The sequence below is a fragment of the Puma concolor genome, chromosome C2 (assembly GCF_028749965.1).
Source record: "Puma concolor isolate L17-30 chromosome C2, mPumCon1.1.hap2, whole genome shotgun sequence".
Lineage (NCBI taxonomy): Eukaryota > Metazoa > Chordata > Mammalia > Carnivora > Felidae > Puma > Puma concolor.
Window position 1 is genome coordinate 78,328,710 of NC_141675.1, and position 14,292 is coordinate 78,343,001.

Sequence of the window (14,292 nt, forward strand, 5' to 3'; positions counted from 1 at the left end):
CAGATTATTACCATTAAACTTTTCATCTATTTTTTAATTAAGAATTATTTTATACTTTGCATGTTTCATAACCATATTCATAACATTTAAACATTAAATTTGCTCAACTGGCTTCATTATTCACCTCCTATCTTTTATATCACATCAAATCCATCCCCAAATATTAATATTCATTAATTTCCCTGTTGATCAGAATATTTTGAATAAATGCTTTTTTCCCTAAAGGATTTCAGTGGTCTACTTTCTGTGAACTTCTTTTGTCTGACAATATCTTTTTTCCCCTCACATAATACTGACACAGTTCTGGGTCACAATCTTATTACCTCAAAACTCTGTACCTACACATCAACTTCCTTCTGACATTTAGTGTTACAAAATGTTTGACACACGCTTATTTTTTTAAATACTGGTTTTTTTTCTGATTGCATACCAATAGATTTTTTTATCTTATAAATTAGCAACTTCTACCAGAATATACGTTTAATTTTCCCCAGTACACAATGAATATTTTGAATTGAAATCATAAAAATAGTCTTCTATACTTTTTATAACTCATCTTCCATTTTCTCCTGAAAAATTCTATATTTTAATGTTTAATAATCTGTTGAATTATAGCTTCCATTTTTTTCACTCATTAGTTCGTTTATGTGTTTTCTATCAGAAGTAGAAGAATTTACAGTCATCTTTAGTGGTCTGTTTCCAGTTTAATTCTGCAAAACATTTTTCATTTTATTTTTATTTTTTTAATACTTATTTTATTTTTGAGAGAGAGAGACAGACAGAGTACGAGCGGGGGAGGTGCAGAGAGAGAGGGAGACACAGAACTCGAAGCAGGCTCCAGGCTCCTAGCTGTCAGCACAGAGCCCGACATGAGGCTGGAACTCACAGACTCAGGGACCGTGAGACCATGACCTGAGCCGAAGTCGGCTGCCCACCCAACTGAGCCACCCAGGTGCCTCACATTTTTCATTTTAAAGGAGGAAAAGTTTCCTAATCTCAGACTGCTCTCTTTTGATAGCTCCTGTTACATTCTTTTCAATCTCTAAATAGAACTTGGAACTGTTTTAAAAACGTTTTCTCCTATTTTTTCAGTAGTGTCTATTTTACATGGAGAAATTAGTTTTACATTCTCAGAGGTCTTCCTTATTCTGAACTGCTAAATACTGTTTTCATGAGCTTTGACCATGTGTTGACTGCGAGTGAGTCCCACAGCCCATAGCCATGTATGCTGGCCAAAGTGTGTCTGAGGAGGCACAGACATGATTGAGATGCTGAGGTGGTGTTTCCCATCACCAACCTGCCTAGTATTAGTATAGTCCCCCGCCACTTAAATATATATGTTTAACTATATGGAGATATAGTATATATTAATATATATTATATACGTTGTATATGTATTATGTATATAACATATTATTATATATCTTTTTATTTTTTTAAGTTTATTTATTTATTTTGAGAGAGTGAGAGGCAGAGAGAGAGAGAGAGAGAGAGAGAGATGGAGAGACAATCCCAAACAGGCTCCAAGCTGTCAGCACAGAGCCCAACATGGGGCTTGAACCCACAAACCGTGAGATCATGACCTGAGCCGAAATCAAAAGTCAGATGCTTAACCGACTGAGCCACCCAGGCACCCCCATATACATACCTTTTTAAATGGTGGTAAAATATACATAACATACAATTTATGTTTATTTCTGGTAGTAAAATATACATGACATAAAATTTACCATTTAACTATTTTCAGGTATACAGTTCAGTGGCATTAAGTACATTCACACTTTTGTGCAACTGCCCCCACCATCCATTCACAGAACTTTTTTCATCTTACAAAACTGAAACTCTGCACCGCAACATGATAACGCCTCATTCTCCCCTCCGCAGCCCATGGAAACTACCATTCTCTGTACTTTTGACTATACTAAATACCTCCTATGAGTGGAAAAGTACAGTATTTGTCCTTTTGTGACTGGTTTATTTCACTTAGCATAATGTCTTCAAGGTTCATCCATGTTGTAGCATACATGAGAATTCCATTCCTCTTTAAGGATGAACAACACTCCATTGTAGACACATACAACACTTTGCTTATCCATTTGTTCACTGATAGACACTTGGTTGCTTCCACCTTTTGGCTCGTGTGAACAATGCTGCTATAAATTTAGGTGTGCAAAAAACTCTTCATGCCTTTGCTTTCAATTCTTTTAGGTATATATCCAGAAGTGGAAATGATAGCTATATGGTATTCCTATTTTTAATTTTTTGAAGAATCATCGTACTGTTTTCCATAGTGGTTTCACCATTTTACAATCTCACCAATAGTGCACAAGGGTTCCAATTCTCACATCTTCATCAACATTTGCTATATTCTTTTCTTTTCTTTCTTTTTTTTTTTTTGACAATAGCTATCCTAATGGATATGAAGTAATATCTCATTACGGTTTGATTTGCATTTTCTTAATGATTGGTGATGTCGAGCATCTTTTCATGTACTTATTGGCCATTTGTGTGTCTTCTTTGGAGAAATGCTTTTGAAATCCTTTTTGAAGCGCATTTTTTAATTGGATTATTTGAGTTCGTGTTGAGTTTGGGGAGTTCTCTATATATTCTGAATATCAACCCACTTTCAGATATGTGATTTGCAAATAATTTTCTCCCATTGTTTATAGTCCCCGTCACTTTACCCTCAAGAGTTGCTATTGAAATTCTTCTACTAGTTTCCTCTTTTTCATCTCCAGGCCAACTTTTCCTTCCACCCTGGTGACTTATGGGTTGGTTGAGCTTTCCCTTGATTCACTCTCACATATACTCTTTATAATGGACTACTGTCACATTTTTTTTAAGTATACTTATTTATTTTGAGAAAGAGAGAGCAAGCACAAGGGAGGGGCAGAAAGCGAGGGAAAGAGAGAATCCCAAGAAGTCTCTGCACTATTGTCACAGAGCCCGACGTGGGGCTCAGTCTCATGAAATGTGAGATCACGACCTGAGCAGAAATCAAAAGTCAGACTCTCAACTGACTGAGCCACCCAGGTGCCAAAATTTTCTGTTGTCAAAATTTTTGACATGTGGGTTACATGGTATCCTTTTTTGGCTGTCGGTACTATAATAAATATCCTCAAATACTTATATATTAATTTGGTCATTTCAATAAACAATTATGGGAGTAGGTGTGAGTTAAATGGGTATTCTTCATTTCTTATTTTCAAGGCAGTATTTCTCAACGATTATTTATTTTTGGGACAGAGAGAGACAGAGCATGAACGGGGGAGGGGCAGAGAGAGAGAGGGAGACACAGAATCGGAAACAGGCTCCAGGCTCTGAGCCATCAGCCCAGAGCCCGACGCGGGGCTCGAACTCCCGGACCGCGAGATCGTGACCTGGCTGAAGTCGGACGCTTAACCGACTGCGCCACCCAGGCGCCCCTCAAGGCAGTATTTCTCAAAGGTAGTATACCTGCACCAGAATCACTCTGAGCATTGGTAAAAAAAAAAAAAAAATTGCTGGTTCTGGGCCCCTACTCCACATCTCTGAATCAGAATCTCTGATGGATAGTCTCCAGGCAAAAATAAAAATTCAAGAACTGCTAGGTTGACGGCTGCCATGTGAGCACTTGGAAGAGAAAGCAATGATTCCCTGGAACAAACCAAAGTTCACTCAGAAGTCATAGCAGGTGATTCTTACGTCTTTTTGACAGGTATATTAGTTATGCAACTCAAAGACAGGAGATTTGACAAAGCTTCCCATGAGCCTTGCAGGCATGAAGGAGAAACTGTTGAATGCAAAGACAGGGATAATGTGCATGCAAGATCATGACCAGAGTGCAGTGTCCACCGTGGGTTCTGACATGCCAAAGTAGGTTTTTAGAGAAAGTGTAATGCACTAAAAGGAGGTTTGCCAGAGAAGTTAAGGAATTAAAAACCCTATAGAAGAATCACTGAGAGAACTTCTTCTTTAGCAATGATTCTTAACCCTGTTGAACAGTCGTGTCACTTGAGGGTCCTTAAAAATACTCAGGCCCAGGTCCTAACCCCAGACCAATTAAATTAACATCTCTAGGAGTAGAATGCAGAACTGACAGGTCTGCAATTCTCTCCAGTTGATTTTAATGTTCAACCGAAGTTGGGAACCACTGATCTAGAGAAAAGGACCTTGATTACAAATTTGTGACACTCCAATGTAGAAGAGGAAGACAAGAAAAAAAAAATCCATGCTTGATAATTCACCTGGCAGAAGTGACGCTGAGAGTCTAGATGAGTCAGCAAATGGCTACTGGCATAGCTCACCTACCAAGCCCAGACTCTCAGTGCTGTGAGAAACTTCCTTCCCTTATTGAAGAGGCATGGATCTCTTTGACGGGAATCTTTCAGATATTGGCAATACATACATCAAGATAAATGAAAACTGACTCCCATGATCTCATCAGCTCTTGTGGTTTCACTTGCCACTTACACTGATGATTCCCTAATCTGGGTCTCTAGCCACATAGCTCATCTGTTAACTACATCTCCACCTGGATCTCTCACTGACTCTTAAAATGGAACGTGCCACAAACTGAATCATTATTAACCCTGTCTTTTCCCCTGTTCCTTGGTTCTCATGGTCACTGGAACCACTACCCTTCTGGGCACACAAGGTAGAAGCCTGAGAGCTACGCTTGACTCATGTGCCTCCCTCACTCCCTCCACATCCACTTAATTACAAGTTCTTTCTTGATTCCTTCCTTCCATCCATCCCACCTTGTTCAGTCCTCATATTACCTAAATTCCCATGGAAGCCTCCCAATGGGCAGCCCTGCTTCCTGTCTTCTCCCCTCCCAACACTGCAGCTAGAAGGATTGCTCTAATGTTAAAATCTGAGCACATCAGTTCCCACTTAAATTTTCCCAGTGGCCCTCCACTTTCTATGAGAAAAGATCTACATTCTCTTGGTTGACAGACAAGACCCAAGTGCCCACATTTCCAGTCTCACCTCCCATCACTTCTTGAATCACAGTGTGCTCCAGCAACACGGAGCTGCAGACAAGAACTGCCTCTGAGCCATTGCTTACAGTTTCCTCTATTATCCACATTCACTTCTTCACTTCTACCCATCCTTTGAATTTCAAGTGAAGCTCATCTACTCCAGAGAGTAACACCTGACCTCCTTGGTCTAATACTTTCCTAGGCTTGGGAGGTTACCCCTCCTCTAGAATCTCATCTAAAGATAATGGTACACAATTTCTGGCTCTGTGCCATCCAGTTCCCAGAAAACTGGTTGGTCTTATCCCCAGAAACTTCTCCTATGCCTAGCACAGAGGGGATGTTCAGTATATATTTGCTGATCTAATGTTAGTCAAGTGATTGGGCGAATTTCCTCAGGAATGCATTTGCCAATAATTTGCATGATTTAAGAATTAGGAACAATGGAAGCTTTGGGGTAGAGAGGGAATTTCCCCAGCTACAGGAACATGTAACTACTGGCTTCCTAATGATTGATCAAAATCACTCTGTGATCAGCCAAAGGCTGCTGGACATCCTGGCATGAGAAAAAGGAGGGGACCAACTTCCACAGTGGGTGTCCTGGAGTCAGATTCTGAGGATTATGGACATATTTGTTGATGAAACTTTGGGTTGACAAAAGTGGCAAACTGGATGAGAACACCCACCCCACTTTGCATAGACCTCAAGGATTCTGGAAGGAATCTTCTAGTCCTTGCAGAGACTAAAACAGCTTTCTGTAGCTCTACTTTAACTGAAATACAGGGACACTGAGGCAGCTAGTAAAATGCTGTGGGCCACCATACAAGAGCAGAGAAGTGGAGAAATACAGCAAGGAATGAAAACATCTGGGCCAAACATTTCAAGCATGTCAGCATCTAAGGGTCAAAGTGGCCTTGCTGACCTCTGGCTACTTGGAACTTTCATACCAGATCAGCCATGAGGGAAGCAACAACTCAGTTTCTGTGTAGATGACACTGTTTATGCCTTAAGTGAGGAGAGAACTGTCCATGCAGACCACCCAGAAAAGCGAGGTGGGCCCAAATGGCCAGCTGCACAGATGGGTCTGGGGTTTGTCAGCTGTGTGCCATTGAGTTTTACCTGTCCTCCCTTTTCTTGCCATAGTACACTCTTCGAGATCCATCCCATGGCCTCTGCTTTGACAAAATCATACTACTGAAATATGGTGGGTGATGTCTGTGCTGATTGTCTCACACTTGTGATTGGAATCAGGAGAGCTCATGGATTTGGATTGGAATCAGGAGAGCACAGTGTTTTCTCCTAAGTGTGGTACACATGCAAAGAACGGTTACTATTATTATGATTTTTATTATTTCTTTTAAAAAGTCTTTTCTTACATGAACTTTTCTCTCTGTGCCCCTGTTCTGCCTTGAAGACCTTGTACAACTTGGAAAACAAGAGCCCTTAAGCTCCCCCTTACTTTCTCCTTTTAAATCACAATGCCAGGAAAGAAAGATTTTCACTGAGGTATCAATGACTTACAAGGTTAATTCCAAGAGCAAAGTGGACACTTCCTATCAAAAACAAAGGCTGTGTGCTTCTTCAGAAATGAAGATGAGGAGAAGCTGTGCCCTGGGGAAAGCAATGGGGAAGAGTGGGAGACCTGAGCTCATGTTCCTGTCTTGGATGTGTGACCCCAAGCAGGATACTTCCTCTCTCGATGCAGGATTCCTCACTTTAAGATGAAAGCCTGGGATCAGGTTCTCTCTAGTCTCCTTCCCTGGGTTCATCTTCTATGATACTAGAGACTCTTAGATCTGCCTCAAACGAATACAAGTCTTTTGGCCTAATTGAATAATATCCTAGGGTTCTAAGACAACATGCAGTTGAGACCACTGGACCACTCTCCTTAACCTATTCAGAATCATAAAGTTAGCCACTATCACCACCACCACCATTACCTCCAGAGCAAAGAAAGTTCTATTTTTTAAATACGAAATACAATGTATTTTTTAATTTGAGGGGCTGACGTTAAACCCCAGGGAATATTCTAGAATAGGACTGTGATTATATTTTAGGACTGAAGTTGTGATCTCTAAGAACTAACAAGGGTTAACTGAAATTTAGGTTATGTCAGAATAACAAAATAACTTCTTTGACAAAGTTATTGGCAGGCAGATCAGGGAAATACCAGTGATAAGGAGTATCTGGACTTTATCAAAACCTTGTAAGATTCCTTTGATAATTTCTTGAAAAAGATGAAGAAATATGGGCTGGGTAATAGTATAAAAAGTTGCATAAACTTTCTGAAAGAGTGCTGGTTACTTATTGAATTAACATCTATCTTTAGGGAGCATATAGTAGAATGCCTCAGATCTTATAATATTCATCATTTTTATCGATGACTTAGTTGAAGAGGTCATGCTCATCAGATTTGGGGATGACTGGAAGCCAGCTGGAAGGAACAGCAAATACACTGGGTAACAGATTCAAAGCCGGAAATATTTGGGCTAGTTGGCACGGAAGACAAAATTGAACAAGATAAATGAGTAATAAATGCACGAGCATGGGGGTGTGGGGCAGGTGATACACTTCAAGAGGAAGTTTAAAAGAGAGTTGTTGTTGTTTTTCAGTTGGTACTAAGCCCAACAGGTTATTATGGATATAGATCCCTAATTCAACCTTACAAAGTTTTAACAGAAATATGAAATGTAAAATGAAGGAGGTAATCATCTCTATTTGGTATTAATTAAGCCTCCCTTGAAATTTTGTATTTTATTCCTTAAGAACAAAGACAGAAAAACTGGAGCAAGGATGGTAACTATAGTTAAGACACTGAAGCCAACGGCCTATGAGGCAGGTGGAGCTGTGCAAAGGGCACAGGGAGGCTGGGGCCGGATCGTGCCATGAATTGGCTGTGAGATCCTAGCCAAGCCAATATTTCCCTCAGAGCTGATGAGAGAACTCCCTAGGGAGAAGCATGGATGCTGGTGGTGGGCTCATCTGCTCTCCTCGGTTTTGCCCTCTGGTCAGATTATGCTATCGGTGGGTTCCTTTCTCCCTTGTCACTCATCCAGGGACAAGACCCTTGAGCCCCCAACCCCAAAATTTTACACTTAATATTCTATTAACATTTGTAAATTATACCAATTTCTTCCCTTGGGAAGCCTTCAAAAATACCCCTCTTTGGGGGCACCTGGGTGGCTCAGTTGGTTAAGCGTCTGACTTCAGCTCCGGTCATGATTTCACGGTTTATGAGTTTGAGCCCTGTGTGGGGCTCTGTGCTGACAGCTCAGATCCTGGAGCCTGCTTCAGATTCTGTGTCTCCCTCTCTCTCTGCCCCTCCTCCCCCCTAAAATAAATAAACATTAAAAAGTATTTTAAAAAATACCCTTCCTTTGGCTTCCAGGGAAGTCAAGCTGATGGCAGTTCACATCTACGTTACCCCACACAACATTTACTGAGGTAGTAAGGCAAAAGGCTCTGAAATCACAGGACCCTGAGTTAAAACTCAGCCTCTCCTATTAGCTTCGTGAGTGCTTACCTAGACTTCCTGAGACTTAGTTTTCCTGTCTGTAGAACAGGGTTAATACCAGGCTCATAATGATACGAAGATTAAGTGAGACAACACATGCACAAAATATAGCACAATGTAGAGCACAGAGTAGGTGCCCAATAAATAGTATTCCAATATTACTACTACATTTACTACCACTATCCCTCCTCTTTTTTTCTCCCTACTCCCATTCTCCCTTGGAAGCCAGGAATTTCCAGATGAACATTCTATAGGAAATGTTCCATATGAGCATTTTCTTTCCTTTTTTAAAAATGTTCCTTGGGGCGCCTGGGTGGCGCAGTCGGTTAAGCGTCCGACTTCAGCCAGGTCACGATCTCGCGGTCCGGGAGTTCAAGCCCCGCGTCAGGCTCTGGGCTGATGGCTCAGAGCCTGGAGCCTGTTTCCGATTCTGTGTCTCCCTCTCTCTCTGCCCCTCCCCCGTTCATGCTCTGTCTCTCTCTGTCCCAAAAATAAATAAACGTTGAAAAAAAAATTAAAAAAAAAATGTTCCTTTATTTTGAGAGAGAGCATGCTACACGAGCGAGGGAGGGGCAGAGAGGCAGAGAGAGAATCCCAAGCAGGCTCCACTCTGTCAACACAGAGCCTAATGCGGGGCTCGATCCCATGAACTATAAGATCATGACCTGAGCTGATACCTAGTCAGTCGCTTAACTGACTGACCACCCAGGTGCCCCATACATGCATTTTCTAGTATGGTAGCCAGAAGGTATATGTACGCACTACGAATATGACTCATGTGATTGAAAAATGGAATTTTAAGTTTTGTTTAATTTTAATGAATTAACTGCAAATGGAAATACTCCCATGTGGAAATAGCACAGCTCAAGACACCTTGCTGGTATGTTTCTGAGACTGCCTGGCCAGAGCAAATAAAGATGCATGGAACAAGAAATGCACATAAAGCACCCAGTACAGTCCCTGGAAATCTCTCTTATTTCTTCATTTACCACATTTAATTGTCTATAGTGCTTAAGTTCTACCTCAGGTGCTGGCGGTACGGTGAGAGCTGTACCTTCAAAAAGCTCACAATTTAGAGGGGGGTATGCAGGTAAGTGATTTCGCCATAGCGAGGCAAGTGTGTGCACAGGTGCTACAGGTGAAGTGGGGACAGGTCTCTACCTCAGATGAGCAGTCAGGGGAGCCTTCCCAGAAGGATGGTTTAAGATCTGAGCAGTCTTATGTAGATTTCATAGTGGGGACTCAATTAATATTTATGCAATTTACAACAACAGACTATATTCCAGGGCTATGAAACCCAGTGCTGGAGGTGGTGGCTATGAGGCAAACATTGTCTTATGGAAAACTCACACCTAGGGCCAACTTGTTGTCTTCAAAAATGTCCCCTTTGTGTCTTTTTGTATTGTCTAATTCTGTTTCTCTTCTGTAGCCATATCTTCTTCACCTGAGGACATTTTTTCAGATGATGAATATAACCTTATTTTTTATTGCTTTATTTGTAGTCACTAACCATAACTGATTTGGTAGGGGGCAGGGGGGCAGATGCACTCTGTTACATATAAGATAACATCAACTCCTACTGTGGTTTTGTTCTGGAATTCTGATACTTGGTACAAACAAATGGCTCTGTGCACATGGCCAGTATGTGAAGAAACTGTTACAGATTGGTTGGACTGGCTGAATCTGGCTGTGACAGTGACACACATTAACAGAAGTAAGAGTTATTCTAATTACTTCTACAGAGAAGTAGGATCTTTTGCACATTTCCACATTTTACACAATGTTTGATTTGCCCAAGTCTAATATATGACCTCTAGCCAGAGAATTCTGCAACTGACAGCTGCTCACATAAAAGCAGGTAGAGCATTGGGGCGCCTGGGTGGCTTGGTCGGTTAAGCGTCCAACTTCGGCTCAGGTCATGATCTCGCGGTCCGTGAGTTCGAGCCCCGCGTTGGGCTCTGTGCTGACAGCTCAGAGCCTGGAGCCTGTTTCAGATTCTGTGTCTCCCTCTCTCTCTGACCTTCCCCCATTCATGGTCTGTCTCTCTCTCTGTCTCAAAAATGAATAAACGTTAAAAAAAATTAAAAAAAAAAAAAAAGCAGGTAGAGCTTTATACTGTATGGTTTCCATAATCACATGTGTGTGTATAAGGCTGGATGATACCTATGATTCCTTCTCCCAGGAGGCCAGGGGGATGCTCGTGTGGGGTGGTTTGGTCATGTGAGGCCCTTGGTCTGTTTGCGTCTCTAGAGGTCACCTGCTTTGACTGTGGCCGAGTTGCCTCTGATGGATGAACGTGTACATTAGTGTAGCCTTTTCAAAAAGCAGCTTGTCCTGTATATCAGGAGTCTCGAAACATTCATGCCCTTTGGCCCAGTGATTCTGCTTCTGGGAATCTATCCAAAGAAAGTATTTGGAAATGTGTGCAGCAGGGATGTTGTGCAGAGTTATCTGTAGTTGCTAAATGACTAACAGTGTAATAATATACAGCCATGAAAATGATGTTCATGAAGGACTTTTGCTATAACACTAATGGGGGTGTGTGTGTAGAGAAGCAATAGTTACAGAGGTTAAGCAACCACCCAGGACCCAGACAGCCTGGATTTAAATCTTGGGTCGGCCTCTTACTAGTGATGTGGTGTGGGCAAGTCTCCTGAACTCTCTGGGGCTGATTATAATACTTGCCTCAGAAAGTCTTCTGAGGATTAAATGACACAATGAATATAAAACACTCAGCACCTAAAATATACAGTTACTAGATACTCAATGTTGCCTCACTATAGATTATATGATTTCAAGGCATAAAAATGGCCAGTAAAGAAATATGCCAATATAGTAACAGTGTGGAAATGGGTGGTGGAATCATGAGTGGTTTGACCCTTTGCACACTTTCCAACTTCCCAAACTTTCTGCATCCAACATGAATTACTTTTACACTGAAAGGGTATATCATAAAAGATGTAATACAATCAGATTTTTTCAAAAGAATTTATCACAACAAAATTGTACTTCTCTCTTCCTACCCACCCCTTCCAAGGCAGGAGCTGGGGGCAGCCTCCTCTCCCAGGGATTAGCAGGAGAGGGAAGGCCTGCTGGTGTGTGGGTTCTTCCTCCCACAGAGCCTCAGGCGTGCACAGCTGGGACCTCTGAATGGCACCTGTTGAAAGTGCTCCATGTAGTGGGGGGGGGGGGGGGGGGAAGGGAGGAGAGTTGGAACTGGTGTCCTTAGTAGTTCCTCCTATTTCTGAGAGTCTAGATTCCAAGATGCTCTGATATTTATCATTTTCGTCCCATGTCTTGACTGATCTGAACCAAACACTGAACTCAAAGTATAAGGAGGGAAAGACTCATCTACTTGCATCCCATCCCCAGACCCGTCCTAGAAAAATACCTGAAATAATGCCTACCGTGCTACACATAAACTAAGGGTGGCAAAGGAAAGACTTAGATCAGAGATACAACAGGGAAGTTAGCTTAGTTCCTGCTGCTTTATTTAATGAGTATAATTTATATTCAGAACGGAATCTCTGCCAAATACAGCCCTTTCAACAAGACAAACGGCAAAATCCCTCCCACGTTCGGACATATCCCTGGAACGAGGGGGTAGGTTATGAAGCACAAAGTAGGGGTGTGAGAGGGTGTGTGTGTGTGTGTGTGTGTGTGTGTGTGTACGTGACCAAACTGCGATGACATCTGCCCCTTCGATCTAACGTCCTTCACTGACAACGAGGGTGCCCTGTGCTCCAGCAAATGGGCCGTATTCTACACAAAGCATCTCAGGCACCGAAATCGCGAATTCGTTCTCCCCATTGGAACCTGAGGGGCAGTTCCCAGCCCTAGGTCCTGACCGCTGTCCCTCATCAGTGACTACCCCCGGTCCACATCTCCAGACCCAAGGCGCGCGGCCCCCAGACCCCGAAATGAAAGAATGACCAACAGCGCTCCCCGGCCCTCCCGGGACAGCGAGGTCATCGTATGCTAATGAAGCCAGAGGAGCGGGCCGCGCCTGCCCGGGAGCGCGTCGCGTCGGCGGGTTCTCCGCTCTCCCGCGCGCCACTGCGGCGCAGCCACAAATCACCGCGCGCTGCCGCTGCCGCAGACCCTCGGCCGCGGGGAGGGGGCGTCGTGCCCGCCACTGTGAGTGCCGCAGCTGGATCACTCACATCTGGGGACGCCTCCTCGCTCCCTTCGCAGGCTTTCCACTGCAGTGATGGCGGGGGTGGGGGCGGCGCCTCAGAGTCACCTGTAGGGCTTTTCGGAACTCCGCCGCCCCCTCCGCAAATTCTAGTTCATCCTTCCAGAGAAAGAAAATGTCAGAATATGCAAGGTGAGATGGACCAGTGGAGTTCTGCAAAGCCCCACAGGTGCTACGAGATGCGCGCCCTTCAGGACGCAAACACACACACGGACACACATGTGGTGACTCAGAGACTAAACAGGTCGGCTTTATATTCTCTCCCATCCCTCCTCTCCCTCCCTAGCTTGTATTTGTCAAGGTGTCCGCGCGCTCTCCAGCCTCCCTTCAAGCTCCCCTAGCCCAGAGGCTCTGCGGACTGTCCCAAAGTCCTGGAACCCCGCGGGACGGCCAGAGGCTTTGGCGACCAGACGTCAGTAAAAGTATCCCCGCTCCTCGCCGCCCTTGGGCACCCTGGCGCGCGAAGTGGCTACCAACGAAGCAAAGTACACCTAGAAGGGGGGAACCTGACCAGCCGTTGGGGCCAAGTGCCCGGAGCAACGCTGCCTCCCGCCCGCACACCTTTGGGGCGTGCAAGCTCTTCCCAGTCGAAGCGAGAGCCGATGCCCCCGTGCCGCTCCTGCGCCCTCAGCCTCCCAGGGGTGCATCTCCTCCTGCAGGGGCTTTGCTGCAGGTGGCACCGCCAGGGTGGGCGCAGTGGCCTCCCCCGCCGCTCCCTTCCCGGGCCGCGCGACCGGCGCCCGCTCCGCGCTCCTTTTCCAAGTTGTGGCCGCCCGCTCCCGCGAGCCCGAGCCCCCTCTGCCGCGCCGGCCGCCGTCTTACCTCACCATGCAACACTTGGTTGCGCGGTTCCCCGGGGCGCTCCTTCCTCGGGGCTTATTCCCTTACTTGGGAGGAAAGAGGAACCGAGAGGCAGGAAGGGGGGCCGGGGCTGTGGTCTGGGCGCCTTCCCGCCAGCGCAGCCCTCTCGGGGAGGGGGACGGCCCGAGCGGGCGCCGCGGGGCTGGGGCGGCGGGACGGGGGCTAGGCAGCGCCGGGTCCTGCGCCTGCTCGCGTATCCGCGGCTCCAAAGCAGTGCGTCCCGGCTGCCCGCTACTACGGCACTGCGGCGCCCCGCCCCTAGCCGCTCCGCGAGTCCGGCTGCCACTCTCCCGCGGAGCCCTGCCCCCGGGCGCAGAGCCCGCCCCGCACCCCCGCGCGCGCGCGCACACACACGCGCCACACACAAACACGCGCGCACGCGCGCGCCGCGCACACAAGTGAATGCGGATCGGCTCGCTGCGACCCCGGATCCCTTTGGCGCGATTTGGGCGCGCGCGCCGTTGGGGCACTTCTTTCCGAGAGGGCTTAGGTCGGGGAAGACCAGTTAGAAGCTTAGGGGTTCCGGGAGGATGCAGCAGAGGTGGGCTGCGCGGGGCGCCAGAGGCCAGCTGACTCCGGGCACCGAGGACAACCGTTAGACAAATCGAATACCCACTGGGCATTTCCACATCCCAACCAAACTCTAGGCTGCCTTAATATCCGACCAAATCAGAGAGGGGGAAATGCAAATTAAAAGTCAACCAGTTCTGTCCGTTTCCTGGGAACTCCGTGTCTCTAACCTGCAAATCCCTGCCCCGGCC

The 14,292-nt window shown here is 45.3% G+C and overlaps 1 protein-coding gene across 9 annotated transcripts in view; it reads right to left on the reverse strand.

Annotated features, from left to right (window-relative positions):
* Positions 1-13,793, reverse strand: part of DGKG (diacylglycerol kinase gamma) — a 216,274-nt gene extending 202,481 nt beyond the window's left edge. For 7 of the 9 annotated variants that reach the window (XR_015240177.1, XR_015240173.1, XR_015240172.1 and 4 more), the window contains exon 1: positions 13,493-13,790. The gene's annotated coding sequence lies outside the window, so the exon portion shown is untranslated. Of the gene's footprint in view, positions 1-13,492 lie in introns of all 9 variants that reach the window. The other 2 variants (XR_015240176.1, XR_015240175.1) reach the window with 2 other exon arrangements.
* Positions 13,794-14,292: the final 499 nt, after the last annotated feature.